Source organism: Salvelinus sp. IW2-2015, linkage group LG18, assembly GCF_002910315.2.
Source record: "Salvelinus sp. IW2-2015 linkage group LG18, ASM291031v2, whole genome shotgun sequence".
NCBI lineage: Eukaryota > Metazoa > Chordata > Actinopteri > Salmoniformes > Salmonidae > Salvelinus > Salvelinus sp. IW2-2015.
In genome coordinates, this window is record NC_036858.1 from 30,069,907 (window position 1) to 30,093,540 (window position 23,634).

At 44.8% G+C, this 23,634-nt stretch overlaps 1 pseudogene; it reads left to right on the plus strand.

Moving 5' to 3' along the window:
• Window positions 1-13,209, plus strand: part of LOC139029201 (tRNA (32-2'-O)-methyltransferase regulator THADA-like) — a 43,467-nt pseudogene extending 30,258 nt beyond the window's left edge.
• The last annotated feature ends 10,425 nt before the right edge of the window (window positions 13,210-23,634 follow it).

Consider the following 23,634-nt stretch of genomic DNA (forward strand, 5'->3'; position numbering starts at 1 on the left):
ACATTACATCAAAGTTGGATCAGCCTGTAGTGTGGTTTTCCACTTTAATTTTGAGTGTGACTCCAAATCCAGACCTCCATGGGTTGATAAATTTGATTTCCATTGATAATTTTTGTGTGATTTTGTTGTCAGCACATTCAACTATGTAAAGAAAAAAGTATTTAATAAGAATATTTCATTCATTCAGATCTAGGATGTGTTATTTTAGTGTTCCCTTTATTTTTTTGAGCAGTGTATAATTGGCAACGCTCAAGGTCCTAAAAGATATCATAACTGCCAATCATAGGAGACAATACTGTGCAGCTGTATTCATCGACCTGGCCAAGGCTTTCGCCTCCAACTGCTCCTAAATGCAAGTAAAACTAAATACATGCTCTTCAACTGATCGCTGCCCACACCTGCCCGCCCGTCCAGCATCACTACTCTGGACGGTTCTGACTTAGAATATGTGGACAACTACAAATACCTAGGTGTCTGGCTAGACTGTAAACTCTCCTTCCAGACTCACATTAAGCATCTCCAAACCAAAATTAAATCTAGAATCAGCTTCCTATTTCCAACAAAGCATCCTTCACTCATGCTGCCAAACATACCCTCGTAAAACTGACTATTCTACCTATCCTTGACTTCGATGTCATTTACTCCTTCACTCACTTTAAGCACCAACTGTCAGAGCAGCTCACAGATTATTATTTCGCCACTATGGCCTATTTATTGCCTTTACCTCCCTTATCCTACCTCATTTGCACACGCTGTATATAGACTTTTTCTACTGTATTATTGACTGAATGTTTGTTTATGCCTTGTGTAACTCTGTGTTGTTGTTTGTGTCGCACGGGTTTGCTCTATCTTGGCCAGGTCGCAGTTGTAAATGAGAACTTGTTCTCAACTAGCCTACCTGGTTAAATAAAGGTGAAATAAAATAATACAATAAATAAATATGCATATGTATGTCATTGGTCGAGGTCAACCAGTGGGCTGCTATTCACCTATCCAGTTATAGATTAGTGCTGCAGATGAATGAAAGGACACTTTTAGAGTCTAGACTATTGACATGCAGGCGGATGCAGCAGGTGTGTTCTGTCTGTACCTATTGTATCTGTCATGTCGCCTGTCCAGGCCCTGTTGTCGTCTGAGCCAAAGTCACCCAGCTGTAGCTTGCTGAAGATGACCATGAGAGAGCTGACTGATCTGGCCATGCCCTCTCCTGACAGAGCCGCCGACCAGACCACTGTCCCTTAGGTACTCAACACTACTACTGAACACTACGACTTAACACAGTCACCTGAGGCAACACTTACTGGAGGGATCACAAGTTCCAATGGGGGGGGGGAAGGGGTTGCAATTGAATTTAGCTCTAACCATAGCTTGTCGTATTGGTGACATTTTAACCCCTTTGATCCTCTAGATCTAACACTGGCTCCGTACGGGAACCATAGACTGTGTGTGCTCTATATGTCTCTTTCTATGGTAACACATGCAGTATAGTGATGTCCCTGTTTGTCCCTCCTCTAGGTTCATGTGCTCAACATCCTGAGGTGCTCTTCACACAGACACTCATCTGGGGGAGAACATCGTTCCCTTCGTCTCCGAGGGAATGCACGCTGCAGTCCTGGGCTTCACCTCCCCCGTCTGGGCTGTGAGTCCTCATCCCTCCCTCCGTCACGCGCTCCTCCTCTTCATCGTCCCTCTCTCTCTCTCTCCCTTCATCTGAATCTATCCTGCAGGAGGATAGTCTTCTGAATGTAATCTCTCCTCTCTCTCCGTCTCAGGTGAGTATCTCCTCCGCCCTACWATTCAACATCCTCATCATGAGGATCTTTGGAATGAAGAAAGGGAAGGACAAACACTCCAAAAAGAACAGGTCTGGATCTGTCCTCAGTACCCTAGACAACATCTCTCACTGTTTCCTATAGTAGAGCACCAACATCCCACACCTGCTTGCTCAGCCCCTGTACTTCTCTATAGGGCCTACACTAGCATATGTTAGTGCAAATCTCCCATTGGCATTGATGCACGGTTTATACACAAAAGCTGAAGGTGTTTGTCTGTTATGATTTGACCTTTGAACTCTACCAGAATGTTGTGCTCGGCCCGGTTGGTTCTGTCCTGTACCACCAGGGGGCAGTGAGGCCCCACCAGCCAAGCGCTTCCTCAACCCCAACCGAAAGCCCTACAACTCTCTCTTTGCCTGAAGAGTATGGCAGGAACATACAGTCTGGTGCTACGATTCCCTGAAAGACTTGAGTATCCTCTCACACTGTGCCTTTAGAAGGGATGGATGCACTGCACACTCAAACTCCCCATCTGCTTTCTTTGTTTTCTAGTCATCCATAACCCCATTTCTCTCTCTCTCTCCTCTCTCCCTCTCTCTCTCTCTCTTTTCTCTCTTTTCTCCCCCTCCCTCTTCCCRCTCTCTCCTATGCTTTTTCTCACTGTGATATCCACTGTGATATCCAGGACTCTAGAATTATTTTAAGTTTGTTTTAATCAAGTCTAGTGAATATGAGCTGCATACATGTCTACAAATAGGAGTATGCACGTACAGTCGCACACACTCACGCACTAGACAGACTCTTTCACTCTCACTCACTCACTAACTCACTCCATCACTCCATCACTCCATCACTCCATCACTCACTCACTCACTCCTCACTCACTCACTCACGTCACCACTCCTCATCACTCACTCACTCACTCACTCTCACTCACTCACATCACTCACTCACTCACTCACTCACTCACACACACTACAGCACTTCACCAGTTGACGCAAAGCTGCTGTTGTCGCGCCCTCCCTCCATCCCCCAACCCTGCACCCCCTCTGCCTCCATCAACTGTTCACCGGCCTTCACCTCTGACCTGTGTGTCGGTGTTACCGTGAGGGGGTTAGACTAGTCCGTGACAGGACCCCTGAAGCATTGACTGGTTGGCGTTCACCCTATAGCCTTCGCCCTACTCTACTGTCATCTCTCCATCATTCCCACTCCGCAGATGTGACTCTGTCCATACCCACAATGCAGTGCTCTGACGGGGCGCTTCGCTCAGCGCTGTCCTGGGTAGCTAATCTCGCCCTGCACAGGACAGCGTCGAGCGAGCGCCCCCGTCAGAGCACTGCATTGTGGGTATGGACAGAGAGGTCACATCTGGAGTGAGTGGGATTTGATGGGAGAGATGAATAGTAGGCAAAGGTATAGGTTGAATGGAGAGAAGGGGGGGGGGGTAAAAGAGAGAGGAGTGCATGAGAAAAAGGTTGAGGGTAGAGAGACTTGCTGAGGCTTAGAAAAAAGTAATTGATTGTTATACAAAAATGTATCCTATTCCTATGCTTATAGATGCTGTGTGTGTGCGATTTAATGTTATTTTGAGGTCTTAGCTGAACGGACTTTTACCCATGGGGGCAGATGAGTTGATCTGAAGAGATTTTTCTTTCTCCTGATAATGTCCAATCCGTGGTCCTTTTGTCCCGTCCGACAGCACAGTCTGTTTTAGTGTTTTCCTTTAGTTTAATTTGCTTGTGTGGCAAGAAACCTTCTGATCCCTCTGGGCCAGGCCAACTATCTTGTTAATGTTTTTGGGGATTTTTTGTTGTTGTTGCCATTTTCTTTTTCTTGGCGTTTTAGTCTGTCCCATATTATTAGTGTGTGAGAGACAGAGAGAGACGTGTGTTTGTGTTTCCCCTGCTCGTGTGTTCTGCGTCTGGCTCGTGTTATTACTGTGATTATTTGGTTGTGTGTTCTGGCTACAGTAAATGCGTTGTGACAGGCTGTCCACTCCAATGTCTGGCTGGATGCTGGTGTGTTTGGTCAGACCGCTGTGTGTGTGTTGGGTCGGCTCCCATGGCTCCAGTGGAGGTGAAGTGTATCGGATCCGTCGGGCCGGCTGACCTCTGACCTGTGTGTGTGTTTTTTGCGTGCGTGTGAAAGCTGTGTTTGTGTTGTGTGCATGTTAGAATGATTTTGTATGAGGTTTGAATCTGAAGTTAGTGAATCTGTTTATAATATGGTTATTTCTTTGTTATTTATTATTGGCGTTCTGCGTCTGGATTTTATTTGGATAACACTGCTCAAAGTTCATGAGAAAGTAACTTTTGCCCTACAATCCCCGGCCAACAGCTATAGCTGTAGTTAAGCACCTAGTTCAAACCATGAAGCTGGGAGAGAACATGCGATGCTGGTGCAGGACATGCGGCCTACAAAGTTATAATTATAGGCTAGCGAATTTGATTTAATTTTAGAATATAATATGGCCTATTTTACATTTGTGTATTTAGTCTGACTCATACAGTGCATTTGGAAAGTATTCAGACCCCTTTTTCCACATTTTGTTACAGCCTTATTTTTAAATGTATTAAATTAAATCCTCATCAATCTACACACAATACCCCAATATGACAAACTGAAAACAGATTTTTAGAAATGTTTGCAAATGTATTAAAAAATAGAAACCTTGTTTTCCATAAATATTCAGATCCTTCGCTATGAGACTAGACATTGAGCTCGGGTGCATCCTGTTTCCATTGATCATCCTTGAGATGTTTCTACAACTTGATTGGAGTCCACCTGTGGTAAATTAAATTGATTGGACATGATTTGGAAAGGCCCAAACCCTTCTATATACATGTGCATTCGGAAAGTATTCAGACCGCATGACTTTTTCCACATTTTGTTACGTTACAGCCTTATTCTAAAATTGATTACATTTGTTTTGCCCTCATCAATCTAAACACAATAACCCATAATGACAAAGCAAAAACAGGTTTTTAGACATTTTTGCAAATGTATTTAAAATTAAAACAGAAATCACATTTACATAAGTATTCAGACCCTTTACTCAGTACTTTGTTATAGCACATTTGGCAGCGATTACAGCCTCAAGTCTTCTTGGGTATGACGCTACAAGCTTGGCACACCTGTATTTGGGGAGTTTATTCCATTATTCTCTGCAGATCCTCTCAAGCCCTGTCAAGTTGGATGGGGAGCTTCGCTGCAAAGCTATTTTCAGGTCTCTCCAGAGATGTTCAAGTCCGGGCTCTAGCTGGACCACTCAATGACATTCAGAGACTTGTCCCGAAGCCACTTGTGCTTTGTCTTGGCTGTGTGCTTAGGGTCATTGTCCTGTTGGAAGGTGAACCTTCGCCCCAGTCGGAGGTCCTGAGCGCTCTGGAGCGGGTTTTCTTCTTTCTATCAATCCTGACTAGTCTACCAGTCCCTGCCTCTGAAAAACATCCCCACAGCATGATGCTGCCACCACCATGCTTCATCATAGGGATGGTGCCAGGTTTTCTCCAGATGTGACGCTTGGCATTCAGGCCAAATAGTTCAATCTTGGTTTCATCAGACCAGAGAATCTTGTTTTTCATGGTCAGAGTCCTTTAGGTGCCTTATGGCAAACTCCAAGTGGGCTGTCATGTGCCCATGGTAGTGGCTTCCGTCTGGCCACTACCATAAAGGCCTGATTGGTGGAGTGCTGCAGAGATGGTTGTCCATCTGGAAGGATCTGCCATCTCCACAGAGGTACCCTGGAGCTCTGTCAGAGTGACCATCGAGGTTTTTGTTCACTTCCTTGACCTAGGCCCTTCTCCCCTGATTGCTCAATTTAGCCGGTCAGCCAGCTCGGTACAGAGAGATCCTTGATGAAATCCTGCTCCAGAGCGCTCAGGCACTCAGACTGGGGCGAAGGTTCACCCTATCCAACAGGACAACAACCCTAAGCACACAGCCAAGACAACATACGAGTGGCTTCAGGACATGTCTCTGAATGTCCTTGAGTGGCCCAGCCAGAGCCCGGACTTGAACCTGATCAAACATTCTGGAGAGACCTGACAATAGCTGTGCAGCGACGCTTCCCATCCAACCTGACAGAGCTTGAGAGGATCTGCAGAGAAGAACGGGAGAAACTCCCCAAATACAGACGAGCGAAGCTTTTAGCTTCAGACCCAAGAAGACTTGTGCTTCAACAAAGTACTGAGTAAAGGGTCTGAATACTTATGTAAATGTGATATTTCGTTTGATTTTAAATGTTTAAAAACCTGTTTTTGCTTCGTCATTATTTTATCCATTTTAGAATAAGGTTGTAACGTAACAAAATGTGATAAAAGTCAAGAGGTCTGAATATACGTTTCATAATATTTCCCTTGTTGTGTAACGTGCGTATGAGCCAACCTCCTCTTTCTCTCTCTATTGTTGCTTCATTCCTTCCTTGCTTTCAACAGTAATATGAAATTAGTTTTGTTGTCCTGATCTTCCGCATTCTAATGACACGCTTGAATAATGTAGGACTGGAATAAGATGCAGACGGCTTTCACTTCTCTTGACGAAAATTGAATGGCTATGGGTCTAAAGAAATAACTGCAATAGCCTATCACCATCGCACGTTCTCTCTCCTTTCAAAATCCCCGTGAGTTCTATCGGCTGCTGTATTTAACATTCAGCAAACAAGAGCATGTATCCCTCTTCGAATAGTCTTATTAGCATAAGAAATGCTATTCTTGTCTAGCTTTTCCTGGGACTCCAAGAGTGTTTTTTTTAAAGAGAGAGGCCCGGTGGGTTTTGTGCAGGAGACCGTAAGTTAGAAGCTTATGCGCAAGCTAAATATGAGGCTAATACCGCATTTAATTTTTGTACCTGACTAGGACATCGACATTTCGATCTTGAACAGGGCGATCTATTTTGGATGGAATTGATGGAGAGAGACTGTGAGTGCTCGCGTGCGCACGGATTTAAAGCAACGATATTTGAGTGATTAGGCCATTTTAAACCGTTGCAGCAGCAAAAAAAAAATCCATAAATAATGTGACCCCCAAAATCCAGATGGAGATGTTTAAATTAGACGCACATTTAGTTTATTATATTACTGTAGTATAGGCTATGCCTACATGTCACCAGATAAAAAGTTACCATCATGAGATGATAGAGAGATTGTGAACTGCGTTCCATACCGAGATACGCGCTGTACCTGAGTGTTGATGATTCATCTTGACGCAGAGAGAAGGCCATGGAGAAGCCAGATTTAGACATTGCACATCATTTAACAGTTCCATTTCATGTCATGCTGTTCATAGAAATGTATAATCATTTACCGGTTTCTCACTCTTATTTATCCCTGGAAGAAGGAGTGGGTTTGGCCGGGGACATCTCGGTAACCCGGTTCCCGCTATTCAACCCAGTGTGTACTGTGTGTGTGTACTGTGTGTGTGTGTACTGTGTGTGTGTACTGTGTGTGTGCGTGCGCACTGGTGTGAGTATAGAGGTCAAAGGTGATTTTGTGTGGCATAGCTCAGAGCCCTGTGATGGACAGGTTTGCAGGGGGCTGGGCCGTGTTAGCTGTGTTAAAGCCGTTTGGCCTGGCTGGAATGCTACGCTAATCCTAAATGAAAGAATACAGGGCTTTGTGCGACTTGAACTGCTACCACATTGGCCTAGTCAGTCCCAATCGGGGGACTGTTTTCCATGTCGCGCTGTGGCGCTGCTTGCCGCCACATGCGGCCTCACCAGACACAACCGACGCACCTCTACCATGACGGCGCCCCGGCTCTAACTCGGACCAGGCCTGGGACGGCTTAGTTAGTAGTGGGGGAGAGGAAGTGGGGTGGGAAGGGTGGATGTGTCTCTTTCGGGAAAGAATGTGTCGCAGTCATGGCTGAAGCATATGTGTGCTCCGGTCTTCATGTAATTGGTATACGTTGTTTGGCATTGCAGGCTAGCCTAGCAAACCCTTCCTTCCGTTTCGGGGCACGTTATTAGACTTTAGGAGTTCAAAAAATAGGCCTTTATTGGCTTGGGGTAAATGGTGGGGTTTTGAGTTTGCGCTTGCCAAGGTTGAACAAAGTTTATCCGCACACGCTACCACTCCATCACACACACACACACACACACACACACACACACACACACACACACACACACACACACACACACACACACACACACACAAAGTGACTGAGTCAGACTAGTGTCCACAGTACACCATTTTCTTTCCAGACACGCTGCTTGCCTTACCTGTTTTGGGGATAAACAAGCGGTGCAGGCTGAAGTGAAGTGTGTTTCTCTCTGAGTTGGTAGTTGGCATGAGCCTCATGAGAATCCGACCCTGCTGGCCTGCTTCTAATGAGCTCTTTATGGGCCTATAACGCTTTGATATGGAAGGAAGTGGTTTAGAAGCCAGAACTGCACCGGAGAGGTTGTTTTCTTTCTCTCCCACTCTCTCTCCCTCCCTCCCCCCAGTCTCTCTCTCGCTCACATTTCTCTGCACAAGGAAACTTGTGTAATTATCAAATGGTTTGCAGAGCTGGGTAGGATGCTCTGCTGACGTTACACTACTGTTTAAATAACAGAGTAGATCTACAGCAGGGGTAGGCAACTAGATTCACCCGCGATTTTTGTCCGAGCGGGGGCGACCAAAATGATAATAATTTGTACATTTACCACAACTAAGCCCAAAAATAGTTTTATATTTGAAAATAACTATCATTTCATACCGGGATTACATTGAGACACGATCACATATCAATTCTTCTTCTTTTTTTTTTTTTGCAGAATTTCTGGTGATTTTACAGTATTTATTTATTTTTTTACTAAAAACTTGCGGGCCAAAACCTGCCTGTTGCCGACCGACCCCTGTGTGTACAGTTCAAAAAGTTGAACTGTACACACATAGGCTACCTGAGTTGAAAGACCCCTGTACTGACTTTCCCAATCCTCATCGCTCTCGTTCTCGCTCTCTGCTTCCACACATAGCCTACAAGCCACTGATGCAGACCTTTGGAACATCTACATTTAAAAAAAATTCTAATAAATCCATGTAATAAAGCCTACAACTTCACAATAAATCCATTATTTATTTTAGACAGGTCTAAAGAAGCATGATATGAAGAAAATGTAGTCAATTTCAGAAGAACAGAATAGCATGCTCGGAGTTGCCCTTATGTTAGGTCCTGATCTGGCTATGCCATATGGCTGTGGGCTACACTAGCTCATTTAGCAGACAAAATTTGTATAGAATTCCGTGGTATTATTTTAAAGTGCGAAGAAAAAAATTGAACAAAGCGAAATAAAATAGAAAGGATATTTTCTCCAAACGATTTGAGGGAGTGCGCACATGCGGCTATTCTGTGTTGAGCGGTTAACAAAGAAATAGGTACTCCTATATGCTTAATTTAGAGTTATTAATGTAACATTAGTTGTTCTACAAACTTTGGGCTATATGTTTTGGTTTTTAATACATTGTAAGGCTGCATGGTACGACTCTGATTTAAAAAAAGTAGCTTGAAAGGCATGAGCTCTGCTTTGTTTTTTTGTGCAGGCTGTACACACTTCATCAGTCTCTCATTCACAATTTGACAAGCGCTTGATAATGCCTCGAATTTCACGGGGGCATCCCCTTTGCGGCCGTAATACACCCTAAAAAAATCCATGCCTTTTGCGTCTAGTGGCCGTTGTGCCCTTGTCACAGAGTGCTGCGTTGTGCCCTTGGCACAGAGTGCTGCGTTGTGCCCTTCTCCCTGAGTGCTGCATGCTCCAAAGCATCTCTTGCTCACATGGCTCTCCATCACATGATTGGGTCTTTTGCACAGGCTACAAGTGAAGACCGACACATCGGGGACGCAACTGCGCGCGTCCTTGTCCAATTCCGAGGTGCATATTGAAAATATTGGAAGAACTGTCCACATTCACTTTTCGTCAGCCAACACGATGAGTAGGCCTGTCAATCTACTATCCTCCATAGTACAAAAGTCGACCTATTCTGTGCGAGAAAATTAAATATTCCAATCATAATCTGGGCCAGTTGTGGGATGTGATAGATTCCAAATTCATACAACTATTAGCATAAAAAAAAACGTGTTTACGCAATGTGGCTGACGCTACAGTTCAGAACGTTTAGCTTAAGGTGTTGATTAGCTATTAGGCTATTTCTTCACATTATAAGCGCAGCAATGTGCACATGGCAGTAGGCTATAAGCGCGAATGTTCCATTAGCACGAAAACACCATTATCAAAAGTGACCGCAAATGCGATTATGCATATAATGCTTTTATTATAAAGGTGCATATTTATGGTGAAAATTGTATTCCCAAAACTTGAAACTCACACGCTGCTTATATATGCCAGTTAGGCTCTACACACCTTGTAAAGCGGATTAATGTGCTTTAATTTTAAGAAGTTATTTGGCCGCTTTAGTTATGATACAAACCTTATCAAAACATATAGGCCTATGGGCTAGGCTACATGAGGTGTGCGATTATGATGCGAAAAAGTCGCAATAAAACGAAGTTTCTAATGCTGGGCATCATTCATGTGATAATATCTAATTCACAAGTGATAGGCTAATATTGTCACCCATCAGACTATTCTTGATTTAATCTTGATTTTACATATACTAATATATGTGTGAAATTTAATTTGATTTAGAATAGACCAATATCATGCAACTGTCTCGAACCGGGCAGCGGGAAAATGCACTTAAATAGCGAATGGCAGACGCTTTTCCCGTGGTTCATTTTCATGCCAGTCAGGTAGGCTTATACTCCTGTTTTAAAGATAAGCAATGTGCTTAATATAAGGAAAGTTGAGAAATAAATATTGTATGCCTAGCCTATAGAGAGCTGATGGGATCCTCCTCTTTTTAGTATGGGCCATTACTCTGTTTTCTCGCAAAATTACATAGCCTACAGAAATGTTGCGCAACATGAGCTCATGGGCTCTCATGATTAGATTTTCAATGACATTTGCATTGATGTCAGAGTGATTAGAGGGACAAAGTGCTATGTACCAGGCAGTTAGAAAGTTTGGTAGGCTACTAATGACCATCAGCAGCATCAGAGCTTGGAGAAGCCTAATTACCGTGACTAAACGGTCACGTGGAATTTGACTGCCTTCGTGACTCGTGACCGCCGGTGTGACGGTAATACGGTCACCGCAACAGCCCTAGTTCCATCCCACCATTGGACAGCACAGCAGTCACCCCCTTTCCCTTTCCTTTCCTCTTTTCAGCCTCCTCTGGTTTCTCTGGGGCCCTAAATTAAGGCCCCGTTGAGACGGCTTCATAAGGCTCGTTAAGTTCGTTAAGCTCGTTAAAGCTATTGGCCAGACTAATGGCAAGTTTCCTGGATACGGAAGAGGAGGGAGGAGGAATAGACCGACTCCTCCACTCTCTATGGAAGAGTCTTAGTCTTCTTATATCTACCAGTTTCTCTCGTCTCAGTGCCTCCACCTAAAAGCTTTTGGACTCTCACTCTCTCTCACTCAGTCACTCACTCATATTCCCTCCTTTGCCTCTCGTAGAAGTCATGTATAGTTTCCCACGAAACTAAACCGCCCCCCCCCCCTCGTCCTCCAAATAAGCTTGTGACAAACCAGAGCTTCACAGGCCCAACTTCATCCAGACCCTCACAGGGTATCTTGGACCCCCACACACATTTTATTTGAACCTGCCCTCTTGTCAGTCCTACTGTACATGTCAGGCCAACTTTGACTTCAGGGTAATTGTGAGGCTCGTGGATTGAGCTCTCTCCTTTCCCCATCATACCTCATACAGTATGTGTTGTCGTCCTCTCCCCTTGCTCTCTCTCTTTCCTCATCTCTCCTTCCTTTTGATCAGCCCCCTTTACCTTTTATATCCATCACTCTCTCTCGGTCTCCCTCTCTATCCCTTTGTCTCTTGTCTTCCTTTACCCAGTCCCTCTCTCTCTTTATAAGCCTCTCCAGCAGGGCTTCGTATGTTGACAATTCCTCGGCCCTTCAGTGCCACATGACATCACTCATGGCAGGGCTTGTCTGTGCTGTGCCTGACTGAAATCGGACGCTAAACACATTACACGGGCCTTAATTAGCGGCCTATTACATTTCCCATCTCACCCATCGCCAGTCCAGGCCATCCCAGGGAGGGGGGAGGGGGATTGTTGAATGTAATATTGAAAAGCTTAAGGACCCAGCTGGCAGAGGGGGTCTGGGTTTTGGGCCTTCTACGACAACCTCATAGTCATGGCGACAGGCCTCCCGAAGCACTCCTCTCTTTCTATCTTGCACCTCTCCTCTCCTCTCTTCTCCTCTCCCCATTCTGAGTCCGGGAGAGAGCTGGGGGTTGTAGAGTTTGAGAGTGAGAAATGTAGAAGGAGAGAGTTGTAGGATTAGAATGGGAGAGGTCGAGTGTGGTAAAAAGGGATTGATATAGGGTTTGAGTGAAAAATAGGTCTTTAAAAGATTAGGTGAAGCAGAGGCGATCGGAGTAAGACGAACTAGACTGATGGGATGGGGGGGGGGTATAGTTCTATTCAATAACTATTACTTTACTGTGTACTGTATCTCCCCTGTGTGTATCCTGTCCTCTTCTGTATCCTGTCCATATTCCTAAATCCAGAGAACATCTGGCCTGTAATATTTCCCAGGCAAGTCTGCTCCGTCTGTCTTCCAGTACGGGGGTGAAACGACAAAATATGTGTATAAAGGTTGTCTAAACACAGCAGATTTCCTGCACACTCAGCGAGTCACTCCATATGGGTCAATGATCAGTAAATCATTGCAATGTTGCTTTCTGGCTTAAACCGACACCCTCTTTCTTTCTGCCTCCCTTTTTCTAGGGGACCATTTCCTAGATTTTTTTTAGTCTACACTTGCTCTCTTTTTTTTTTTTTTTATGAACCCCCTATCCATACTTTTGTTCGCCTGCACCACACCTTTCTCTCTTGTCAGTCTGCATAAATTTCAATTCGATTCAAATTATTTGCATGAAGATGAAATCAAATGTCTAATTTTCGGCATGCCAAAACCAAATCTCACGTCTAGCCAGATACGCTGGATACTGGATTTGGTTCTGGGACAGGGAAACGTTACATATAGACTAGTGCGAGTGGCTAGGAAAAAAACAACAAAGCCCTACTAAAATTCAAAAGATTGCCGTGGCGACTTGTCCAAATAACCAGTAATTCAAAAACCAGCGCACCGGAATAGTTTTCGTAATGATCACAGCCCGAAAGACGTAAAATTTTTCATGTTTTCGGCTGTCTCGAGAGACTAAATGTTGTTAAATCCGTGTACTACAACAAGTACAGATGATAAATAACTCTCTCTGTGTGTCTGTTCTAGTGACGGTGGTCAGGTGATTCTGTACCCCAGCCTGTTCCTGTTGCTGCTGGTGTGGGAGCTTCTCTTCCCCATGGAAAGGTCTTCTTCCACTCTGGGCCTGGCCCCCTTCATGCCTTTCATCAGATAAGGACAACACACACAAAAACTGATGACATAACTTCGGGACTCTCTCTCAGATTTAACTCTAACTCACATTATGTACTGTAATTCACTGTCCTCATCCAATGGTGATTTAGCAGCTATAATCATACAGTTCAGTCCGATGATGCTGTGACACACCGCCCCAGACCATGACGGACCCTCCACCTCCAAATCGATCCCGCGCCAGAGTACAGGCCTCGGTGTAACGCTCATTCCTTCGGCGATAAACACGAATCCGACCATCACCCCTGGTGAGACAAAACCGCGACTAGTCAGTGAAGAGCACTTTTTACCAGTCCAGTCTGGTCCAGCGACAGTGGGTTTGTGCCCATAGGCGACGTTGTTGCCGGTGATGAGGACCTGCCTTTACAACAGGCCTAAAAGCTCTGTCTGAGCACTGATGGAGGGATTGTGCGTTCCTGGTGTAACTCGGGCAGTTGTTGCCATCCTGTATCTGTCCCGCAGGTGTGATGTTCAGATGTACAGATCCTGTGCAGGTGTTGTTACACCTGGTCTGCCACTGCGAGGACAATCAGCTGTCCGTCCTGTCTACCTGTAGCGCTGTCTTAGGCGTCTCACAGTACGAACATTGCTATTTATTGCCCTGACCAGATCTGCAGTCCTCATGCCTCCTTGCAGCATGCCTAAGGCACGTTCACGCAGATGAGCAGGGACCCAGGGCATCTTTCTTTTGGTGTTTTTCAGAYTCAGTAGAAAGGCCTTCTTAGTGTCCTAAGTTTTCATAACTGTGACCTTAATTGCCTACCGTCTGTAAGCTGTTAGTGTCTTAACGACCGTTCCACAGGTGCATGTTCATTACTTGTTTATGGTTCATTGAACAGGCATGGGAAACAGTGTTTAAACCCTTTACAATCTGTGAAGTTATTTGGATTTAAAAAAATTATCTTTGGAAGACCAGGTCCTGAAAGAGGGACGTTTCTTTTAATGCTGAGTTTAGCTTTCCCCAACCGTAACAGTTACAAGAATATAGTAGACCTAATTTCTGGTCAATAAAGGACAGTATTTAGCCGGGTGTGGAGGCTGTTTGTGTGTGCGTAGGTGTTTGTGTGTGTGCAAGCATGCATGCAAGTTTGTGTGTCTCCACATCTCATGACGTTCCCAGATTCCCACTCCTTTATCTCTACTCCTCCTGCCTCGCTGCGTCGGGAGGGTCCGGGCAGACGCATGGGAAACTGCGGTTAGGCTCGCACATTCTTCTCACTTCTTTGAGCTGGAAGGAAAGACGTAAAAATATTATTCCACCGTAGCACCTGAAAACAGCCCAGGAGCTGACAGCCATTCCCTCTCTCTCCACCCCCCCCTGACTCGTAACATCAGCCAGTAAGAGCGGGGGAGGGGGTCTCTCTATCACAGAGATGTCAGATGCACCCTAATGGAATGTTCTGTTCTAACACTATAGGGAAAATAGACTGGCGGAGAGCAACAGACAGAACAGACACAGCAAACAGTCAACGCCACATAACGTCACAATGTCACGTAAACAGCTCCATGACGATGTACAGCGTAAACAAAGACGACCGTTTACTTGTCATTTTTCAGACCGAGTGTCTGTCACTATTCAGTTCAGTTGATTAAGATACCAGGTTGTACATCAAGACTAATCTTCCCGTGTTCCTTCGCATAAACACACGACAGACAACACAATACGAAACATGAAACACAACACGCATTTCGATAAGTAGGCATTATAATAAATAATTCATTCAATGAAGTTGTTTGTCTGTAGGCCTATTTCTTGGCTGGAGCATTCGCTCCCGCTTTCCTATAGGTTGTACTACACCTTGATAAGTGTGGTGGATATTTGGAAACTCATCAGTCATTTAGCAGGCACTCTTATCCAGAAGGGAAAGGAAAGGGAAAGGGGGACACCTAGTCAGTTGTACAACTGAATGCATTCAACTGAAATGTGTCTTCCACATTTAACCCAACCCCTCTGAATCAGAGAGGTGCGGGGGGCTGCCTTAATCGACATCCACGGTGCCCTGGGTACAGTGGGTTAACTGCCTTGCTCAGAGGCAGAACGACAGATTTGTACCTTGTCAGCTCGGGGCTTCTATCCAGCAACCTTTCGGTTACTGGCCCAACCACTAGGCGATCTGCCCAGCAACTTGCAGTTAGTACATTTATCTTAAGGTAGCTAGCCGAGACAAGCACATATCACAGTCGTATTATAAGTACATTTTTCTTCAATAAAAAAGTTGTCAGTGCTAGTAGGAAAAGACTAGTGCTAGCGCGCCCGCCCCCCCCCCCCCCCCCAACGAAAAAAGCTAAGACTATGATGTCTTATTTAAGAAACTCTTTGAAGAGGTAGTCCCTTATACGGATGTGACAAACGTACAATTGTTCTTAACATTTAACTGGCAATTTTTATTATGGTTTGAACGATAAGACAAATATTCTAAAATTACACAGATTCTGCGTATGACCCAATGATACAGTGGGGCAAAAAAGTATTTAGTCAGCCACCAATTGTGCAAGTTCTCCCACTTAAAAAGACGAGAGAGGCCTGTAATTTTCTCATAGGTACACTTCAACTATGACAGACAAAATGAGAGAAAAAAAATCCAGAAAATCACATTGTAGGATTTTTTATGAATTTATTTGGCAAATTATGGTGGAAAATAAGTATTTGGGTCAATACAAAAGTTTCTCAATACTTTGTTATATACCCTTTGTTGGCAATGACAGAGGTCAAACGTTTTCTGTAAGTCTTTCACAAGGTTTTTACACACTGTTGCTGGTATTTTGTCCCATTCCTCCATGCAGATCTCCCTCTAGAGCAGTGAGTGTTTGTTGGGGCTGTTGCTGGGCAACACGGACTTTCAACTCCCTCCAAAGATTTTCTATGGGGTTGAGATCTGGAAGACTGGCTTAGGCCACTCCAGGACCTTGAAATGCTTCTTACAAAGCCACTCCTTCGTTGCCCGGGCGGTGTGTTTGGGAATCATTGTCATGCTGAAAGAACCCAGCCACGTTTCATCTTCAATGCCCTTGCTGATGGAAGGAGGTTTTCACTCAAAATCTCAACGATACATGGCCCCATTCATTCTTTCCTTTACACGGATCAGTCGTCCTGGTCCCTTTGCAGAAAAACAGCCAAAAGCATGATGTTTTCCACCCCCATGCTTTCACAGTAGGTATGGTGTTCTTTGGATGCAACTCAGCATTTTTGTCCTCCGAAACACGACGAGTTGAGTTTTTTACCAAAAAGTTCTATTTTGGTTTCATCTGACCATATGACATTCTCCCAATCTTCTTCTGGATCATCCAAATGCTCTTCTAGCAAACTTCAAGACGGGCCTGACATGTACTGGCTTAAGCAGGGGGACACGTCTGGCACTGCAGGATTTGAGTCCCTGGCGGCGTAGTGTGTTTACTGAATGGTAGGCTTTGTTACTTTGGTCCCAGCTCTCTGCAGGTCATTCACTAGGTCCCCCCGTGTGATCTGGGATTTTTTTGCTCACGTTCTTGTGATCATTTTGACCCACGGGGTGAGATCTTGCGTGGAGCCCCAGATCGAGGGAGATTATCAGTGCGTTTGTATGTCTTCCATTTCCTAATAATTGCTCCCACAGTTGATTTCTTCAAAACCAAGCTGCTTACCTATTGCAGATTCAGTCTTCCCAGCCTGGTGCAGGTCTACAATTTTGGTTTCTGGTGCCTTTGAGCAGCTCTTTGGTCTTGGCCATAGTGGAGTTTGGAGTGTGACTGTTTGAGGTTGTGGACAGGTGTCTTTTATACTGATAACAAGTTCAAAACAGGTGCCATTAATAACAGGTAACGAGTGGAGGACAGAGGAGCCTCTTAAAGAAGAATTTACAGGTCTGTGAGAGCCAGAAATCTTGCTTGTTTGTGAGGTGACCAAAATACTTATTTTCCACCATAATTGCAAATAAATTCATTAAAAATCCTACAATGTGATTTTCTGGATTTTTTTTTCTCATTTTGTCTGTCATTGTAACGGCTTTCTTCCTGGGATGAAGGAGAGGAACCAAAATGCAGCGCGGTTATTGTTCAACATGTTTAATAAGAAGATAAAAGTGAACATTAACAAATAACAAAATAACAAACGTGAAAGCTGAGACAGTCCTATCTGGTGCAGAACACAAACACAGAGACAGGAAACAATCACCCACAAATCCCAACACCAAAACAAGCCTCCTATATAATGATTCTCAATCAGGGACAACGATTACCAGCTGCCTCTGATTGAGAACCATATTAGGCTGGACACAGAAACAGACAAACTAGACACACAACATAGAATTCCCACCCAGCTCACGTCCTGAGCCAACAACTGTAAACAAAGCAAAACACATAATAACTCTGGTCAGGACGTTACAGTCATAGTTGAAGTGTACCTATGATGAAAATTACAGGCCTCTCTCATCTTTTTAAGTGGGAGAACTTGCACAATTGGTGGCTGACTAAATACTTTTTTGCCCCACTGTATATACACCATTGGTATGACCGCTAGGGGGCAATGTGGTTCAATCTACCGCGGTCCTGGCAAACTAACAGACGTCYCTCACCTTACTGCTGTCCCCCATCCACTCAGCAASGATGGTAGTTAATCCCGTTGTAGGTTCGCTGCTATGTCCCTATCCGTGTTCTCAGTTGTCAGTACGCGGTTTTTCCGACATGGCATCTTGTAGTCTGGTTCTAGATATGCCATCAGGGCAGTGAAGCCGACATCCTCTACCATTTGACTATGGCTGCGTATCAACTGCAATCATTTCTGTAATCAGCGCTGGGATTTTCTTACTCTGTCCCTTTATCGCACTGCTGCTAGCAACAGGTTGGCTCTCACGGTGACTCCCTTTTCAGATGGTTAAGCATTGCACCTGCACTGCCACTGTAGCTCAATTCCACCTTGCCAAGTTAGCATTTATTTCACCACCTTCTCATTGAACCTTTTCAAAGCGTTGCCATACAGGACTTCGCCGCCTGTCTCACTCTGGAATATTTCGAACTGTTAACGACGATTACCGGCGGTTGCGCTGGCAAATCATTCTGGCAAATCATTCTGGCAAATCATTTGAAAGATGCATATCTCCTCCTACGAACGTTACAGCGTCGTTGCATTAATTATTTGTTACGTTTTGTATTTTTCCCTTTATGATTATTATCGGGACCTGTTAGTGGTTTTCGGTTAGGGATTAAACATTCACGTCCCCCACTCCCTTAGACTATTAGTAGGCAGGGAGGAGGATGGGAAGGAAGGCTGTGTGTGCCTGGGATAGAGGGAAGAGACCGAGGGAGGAGAGGGACCTCGGGCTTTCTCCAATGGGTTTTGAGAAAGAGACCAAAGGAGAGACGACAGGAGGGAGTATTCAATTGTGATCTTCCCCCACACGTACTGTACACTCCTCAGCAGTTTTACTGTAACAGAATGAGGAAAAGCTAGCTAATGAGTAAAGAACTAATAATAACCCCTAAGAGAGCCCGGGCCAGGCTGCTTTACTCTGAGTAGGATCTCATTTTGTTATGTTTTATGGTGTAGCTCTTAAATGATTTCAACAGACATTTTGTATTTTTTAGGCCCCACATTTTTTCCCCCCTCTCAATATAATGTATAAATGATGTGCTCAGTCACCTCTCTGACCCAACTCTCTATGCTGCCTGATGGATAGAGGAAAAGGAGGATAAAGGGATGATGGAGGGGTGTGTGTATGGCTGGTCTGGTCTGTTACAGCGGGGGTTAACTGTTCTCGGTTCAGAGTGCTGGCTGGTTCTTGTCAGTGGAGGTATGCAGTGCACATCCACCCAAATTAAGCCCATATGTTGGGGATGTTAAATATAGCAGGGCCCTGGCTGCTCAGACTGGCCTTTTTTCTTTCCTTTCCTCTCGCTGCTTCTCCCCCCCCCCCCCATCAGGCGCGTGTGGACGTGTCTGGGAGGGTGATAACTATCTGCTCTCCCCCCTCTACGTCTCTACCTCCAGGACTTATCCCCACTGTGACAGAACAGCTCAGCAGTTCCTAATCCACCGTTTCATCTCGATCTCCCTCCATCCTTCTCATCCCCAGCTCCCTTCCTCTGATTTACCTCTCGCTGACAGATCTCTACGCGTTCCTCTATCGGCTCCGCCTTTGCAATGCTTCTCGTCAGTAAGGGTGATGACGATGACCACGACGATGATCGTGATAACTAGACAGATCAGCTGTGTGTTGGGTTGCAGTATTTCCCCCCCCGTGACTCCCTCCGTCTGGGAAAGATGAACGGGCTGTTTTCGTTATCTCTCTTTCACTCTCTCTCTCTCTCTCTCTCTCGCTCTCTTTTTCTCTGTGCCCTTGGCAGACTGGCACTGCTTCTGACTAACCTGATACCGTTTATCGTTTTTCCACTATCCAGACCAAGCATCTCTGTGCGTGTCTTCCTCCCACCTCTCTTTCTCTCTCTCTCTGCTCCCGTCCCTCTTCTGGCGATCTCATTTCACTGTAACAGTCATTATTTAACTGTGCCAATTCCTTCCTGACGGACTCCATTACGGCTCAGAGTTGATCTAGTTTAGTGTTAACACGGTATAGAGACATTCGTTGGGGAGGAAGCCAGACCCCAATGAGCCCCAGTTGCCCCCTCTAGCCCTCACCTCCTCTGGGCTGGCGGGTAGCGCAGGTCCCTCTCCGTGTCCTGACCCCCTGGAGACAGCTTCGGACGGCCCTGTTTCTAAAATTACACCCTACAAACTGTCATTTCCTCTCCAAAGAGTTTTAATGAGACAAATTAGCACTGATAGTTAACATATGGGGCTCAAATGGGGCTTGGGGGGGGTTGATGGGGCAGGGTGGTTGGCCATTAGATGATTGTGTGTGTGTGTGTGTGTGGCAGTCCAGAGCAGAGGAATGATAACTGTTTTCTCTGACACAGGGCCTCTGTGTTCTGTTTGTCTGGGAGTTATAACACAGCAGGTGAAGGACCATTTGTTGAGAGGTTGTGTTCTGTGTCTAAACAGGCTCCCCTTGTCCACCCCTTATTATCTCTTTCTTTCATTCACTCTCTCTCCCCCTCTCTCGTTCTCACTCGCTCCCTCTCCTTACACACAGAGTATATAAGGTCATGTTGCCCTCTAGACTATTGCTGTTGGATCATGCCGTGGCTTTTTTGTTATTGTGGCTTTGGATGCAAAAAAGATTTATCGGCGAGTACACTGTTCTCAATTGTATTTCACGAATGTCCAAACAAATGGGTTCTTATTTATATGGTGAAACAGGGCCATTGAGAGTGGGCGATTTCAACAGGCAATATTTAATCAAAGGCATGTTAATGTTTACATCCCTAAGGGGTGTTTCCTTCTCTGTAAGTAGAGCAGTATCACTGGAACCCCAATTGATTGTTGGAGGATTGTGTGTGTGTGTGTGTGTGTGTGTGTGTGTGTGTGTGTGTGTGTGTGTGTGTGTGTTCGTGTATCATAGAGAAAGGGCGGAGGAGCAGTTGTGGGAGTTGTAAACATATCTTCCAGCCCTCCAGGCCAAGCTAAAGCTCCAAGTAGCAGAGCATCTTCATTTTGACATTCCGTTCCTTAAGCCGCGGTGATGGATTGACGCTCCTCTGCTGCTGTTGTTCTGGAACAGCCCGCTGGAGTTTCCAGAGCAGAGCGGCATGGCGAGGGCCGCTTGTAAAGCACTCAGCTCCTCTAAGGCCCCGTAAACACACACACGGATAATGTGGCACACACACATGGAAGGCCCAGGACGCAAACAGACAACGTCACAGCAACTCCCTATCACCTCACCCCTCCTCCCCAACCTCACCCTCAAATTCCCTTCCCTCACCCCTAACTGGCCTACCCCATAACTATTGCCTTTCCTCCCTCTTCTAGTTTTTCACCCCTGCTTATTTTTCACCCATGCATCCCTTTCCTGCCCCTCACCTCTTAATTTCCTCTCCCTCCTCAACCCTCCTCTTACCCCAACTCTTACCCCAACTCTTACCCCCACTGCCCCAGGCTTGCGGAGGAGAATTAAGAGGTTATCTGACTGTCTGGGTGGGTGTGTTTGTAAACAAGTTCCATGTGGTGCTCCAGAGTGTTGGCTGGGGAATGATATGCTGAAAAGCCCTAGTGAGCTATTCAGACATTTTACATCATTTACATTTAAGTCATTTAGCTGACGCTCTTATCCAGAGCGACTTACAAATTGGAAAGTTCATACATATTCATCCTGGTCCCCCCGTGGGGAATGAACCCACAACCCTGGCGTTGCAAGCGCCATGCTCTACCAACTGAGCCACACGGGACCGAGCCCCACTAAAACAGACAATGCGCAGAGGCCATGTCTATAAGGGCATAAGGCGAGACTCAGATGCAGACATGGGAGGCAGATGGTTAGAGTCTCTGATATTTATTACAATCCAAGGGGTAGGCACGAGAATGGTCGTGGACAGGCAAAAGATCAAAACCAGGTCAGAGTCCAGGAGATACAGAGTGGCAGGCAGGCAGGCTCGAGGTCACAACAGGCAGAATGGTAAGGCAGGCGGGTTCAGAGTCCAGACAGGCAAGGGTCATAACCGGGAGGACTCGCAAAATAGAGAGAAGAAAAAAACGGGAGACTGGGAAAAAACACGCCGGTTGACTTAACAAACAAGATGAACTGGTAAAAGACAAGCCGGGAACACAGGAATAAATACCCAGTGGCTAATAGGAAAACAGGTGACACCTGGAGGTGGGTGGAGACTATCACAAAGACAGGTGAAACTGATCAGGGCGTGATAATGTCTCTCTGTCTGTCTTAATGTAAATTAACTTTTGTTAGTCAGTTAGTTAGTCTATCAATCGGTCCTCAGTCAGCCAAAAGGCCCTTTTTCCCACCTCCCTCAAACGTCTCACCCAGGTCCAACCCACTCTGCCTCCATGCCAGTTTTGTTGTGACATTAGAGTGGTACAAACAGACAGTCACTTGTAAACAAGGCTAATTTTAGCAGGTGTTAATGGTGACTGACCAGTGACCACATTCCCTTACACCTCCATGTACAGTATAATACAGTAGAGGACTGTGTTTGTGTGTGTAGGTGAAAGGTCATCCTACTTCCCCGATAACTATTTGATAGGTGGGATGTATATTCAGACTTAGATATCAGTCCACTAATTTGTTTGGAGTTTTGGAACAAGTTGTTCTCCTACAATAAACTATTCACCCAAACACAGGGACGTTTGTGTGTGTGTGTGTGTGTTTTCTTATTTTCCTACATTATCAGGACCCCAATGTTCTAACAATTCACCCGAATGTCCTGAAAAGGTAGGAAAACAATAACTTTTTTTGAAAGGTCAGGACTTTTTTCAGGTCCTGAATTTGTTCAAATGCAATTTTAAGCTTAAGGGTTAGGTTTAGTTTTAGGGGTTAGGGAATATAGGATTTCCAATGGTAAATGTTTTTCAACTCCAAACAGTCCTGAAGTTTCACTAAAACAAAGCTGTGTGGGTGTAGGTGTGTGCGCTTAGTAGGGCTTTCATAGGACAAGATGACGCCGACAAACATGGTCGCCTGGCTCCTAAGCAACTTTGCAGTATAAAAAAAAAAAAGTGTTATTTCTCACATTATTAGCTCAGAACACTTTTTGCATTCTGACATACAGCTGGAAAAAAACTTTAGATATTAGAGCAGCTGTAACTCACCAGCATTTTGACCATAAATACGACTTTCCTAAATTGGATCCTTTGTTCGTACCCCCCAAGGCAATTCCACTTATTCCAGAGGCTGTTCCAAGACGCCACCGGCGGAGAAGAGATAGTCGGAGTCCGACTTTAGTCCGACTCAGGAGGCATGCATGCACTAGAGGTCAACCGATTATGATTTTTCAATGCCGACACCGATTATTGGAGGACCAAAAAAAGCTGAGCGATTAATTGGTCGATTTTGTTTTTTTATATTAAAAAAATAAAATAAAATATTTATTCTTTTGTTATTTATAATAATGACAATTACAACAATACTGAATGAACACTTTTATTTTAACTTAATATAATACATCAATAAAATCAATTTAGACTCAAATAAATAATGAAACATGTTCAATTTGGTTGAAATGATGCAAAAACAAAGTGTTGGAGAAGAAAGTAAAAGTGCGAAATGTGCCATGTAAAAAAGCTAACGTTTAAGTTCCTTGCTCAGAACACGAGAACATATGAAAGCTGATGGTTCCTTTTAACATGAGTCTTCAATTTTCCCAGGTAAGAAGTTTTAGGTTGTAGTTATTATAGGAATTATAGGACTATTTCTTTCTATACCATTTGTATTTAACCTCTAACGAGCCTCTACCCCGGGTCCGGGAMCACCCCCCATCCCCCCACACACTGATTAGCATAGCTAGCATAGCTTCACAAGTAGATAGTAGCATCTAAATATCATTAAATCACAAGTCCAAGACACCAGATGAAAGATACAGATCTTGT